Genomic DNA, 2524 nt, shown 5'->3' with positions numbered 1-2524 from the left:
TATGACGGTTATTTTGGGCTGGGATTCTGGGATAAATGAAATTACCAACGTACGCGTGGCCTCTTCATTTCTGTTTTCCTGGATGGTTGATATGGGAAGGCGGAAACAAGTTGCTAAGGGTCCTTACACTGCAGAAAAACACAACCCCAGCCCCACGGCCACTATACCCCCCTCGTGCTGCCCACCAATGCCCTCAGCGGGGCAACACGCGCATGACGCATAAACCTATCCAAAGAACTTCGAACGACTCTCAGACTCTCATGTGGCGACATCTATAGAGGTAGCTACCTCCTGAACCCGGGAAAATCCCTGCAGGTTAAGCTGACTAGTTTCCCCCTACACCAAGCACTATCCCTTCTGAGCTCTCAAGGCCACACTACTGGGCTAAAAGACTCGACCGAACCAACCCCGTCCCGGCCCGCCGGCTGTCCAGTCGCCCCTCAGCGGCCGTTTGCCACAAGCCTGCAGCTGGCAGAGCCTGGCGCGGAGGTGTCTGCGATTGACCGGCGAAGAAGGGAAAGGGAAACTTGTCAATCCACGATTGATTTCTTTTCAGGACTAGCCAGAGACACAATGGATTTCAAGCTAAATTGCGTTCCCCAATCCACTTCGAACTGTATGAATGCGAATGAATAATCTTATTAGGGACAATAACACGGCACGGGAGTTTCATGCCCTCAAAGCGGGAACAAACGCTAGAACTGAATACATACATAGTTCTAAATCTTCTACTAAAATTTTCCTGTAGCGTTAGAGGCCTTTAATTCATATTGGCGAACGATGCTTCCCGAGCTACCGGGATACTGTAGGTTCAACATGTACATTTACAGAAATGTACTAAAATGAATTCACGAAGTGCGCAGCAAATAAGATGAGTAGCCTATAGGCCCATGTCCATAGTCCAGGGCAACGGAGGGGGTTACCCTGGGGCCGTGTTACCCCTCCTGCTGGGTAGGAACTTACAAGGGGGTTACCTATGGGCTACGGGGGGTTGAAGGTGGGTAACCGATGGGTAACCCATGGGTTACCCACCCAATCAGTGCCTTAGGGCAACAGCGGCGTCCATGTCACCGACAAGGCTCTAAACGTCTTATCTGTTCTTATGTTTAATTAAGTTGATGTATGTTATACTTTGCGCAACTTTGTAATTTGACTTTACTCTGAACAAGGTGCTGCATACAACTGCCTCTTCGCCAGACGCTTCCTCTTCCCGCGGCAGTTTCACGAGCCCAGTCTTGCAAGCTACGACGTAGGCTTTCGGTTCTTTCAGTTACTGCAAAGCAGCCATGCAATAGTCCAGCCTGCATGCCGCGTGCGCCTGTGGCCAGCATGCCTTCCTGCGCACCGCGCTGACGCACCGCGGCCTTTCTTCTAAGAAAATTTATATACACTTGTACACGCGCATTTTGCGAATCGCACGCGCGCACCCGCGCGGTGAAATTCGCTCCTGGCTTTTGGGGCGTGATGTACGGACCTTTTATTCGCGAAGTACGACCGGACACATTTGTGCGAGGGGCTGCTTAACAAATAGGGGGGTCCTTGTGAAGCAGCTGCCCGCGTTTCCAAAGCACGTATGGTGTTGGATTGTAAGGTGCCCAAGTACGTTTGCGAGGAAGAGAATGTGGCCAGGCTGGAGAGGAAAGTGCAGTGGCATATTGGAATGTGAGATTAGCGTAAGCGAGTTACAGGGCGTTTTATTGCACGGGCGAATTTACGTGCAAATCTTTCACCGTAGCATCAGTCCTCAGTTCACTTCTTGGAACGAACATCAGCATAGGTGCAAGCCCTTTCGCTTGGAGGGATATGCAAACAAACATCCTGATAGGGGTAAACTCGCACGCTACCGAGCATTCAATCGATCACATGCATGCTTAGTTGAATGGTGAGATGCGACCCCCCCTTCATTTCGTGCTCGTCAAGCCTGCCACCGCGTACCGGATATGTTGGCGATGTTACAGAACGCTGCACCTTGGTTTCTGTGCGCATTGCGTACGTTGCTCGACCCCGCCGACCAAAACTACACGTGCCCAACTGAAGACATTCCCGGTGGTTGTGCAGCAGCTCTTGAGGCTGTTGCTGGCTGAAATCCATCCTGAGCTGTTGCAACACGGCTAACGCGGGCACGTCCCTATGCACAGCAAATAGCTGTTCCAAGCCAACAGCGGCGTCCATGTCACCGACAAGGCTCTAAACGTCTTATCTGTTCTTATGTTTAATTAAGTTTATGTATGTTATACTTTGCGCAACTTTGTAATGCGAGCTTGCGTTAAGTAAGCTGGGTTAGTTGGGCGTAAGGCCCAATGCGTAACTGTTAGACTAACTGTTTCGCAACGGCCCGTGTCCTCAGGGCCGTCATTTATTGCGCGCATTAAGCTGGTTAGCTTATCTTGTTTTTGTTGTTCAGCGCGCGCTGATCAACAAAACAGGTCCCGCGCCTTCGGCGCGCTTTCTGTTACTATACCGCTGTGCCTTCGGCTCGTCAGCGAGACCCATCGGGTAGAGTGCAGTGGAGAATATAAAGCAC

Source organism: Volvox carteri (genome assembly GCF_000143455.1).
Source record: "Volvox carteri f. nagariensis unplaced genomic scaffold VOLCAscaffold_20, whole genome shotgun sequence".
In the NCBI taxonomy this organism is placed as follows: domain Eukaryota; kingdom Viridiplantae; phylum Chlorophyta; class Chlorophyceae; order Chlamydomonadales; family Volvocaceae; genus Volvox; species Volvox carteri.
The sequence above is the reverse complement of the archived record's forward strand: the minus strand, read 5'-3'. Positions refer to the sequence as shown.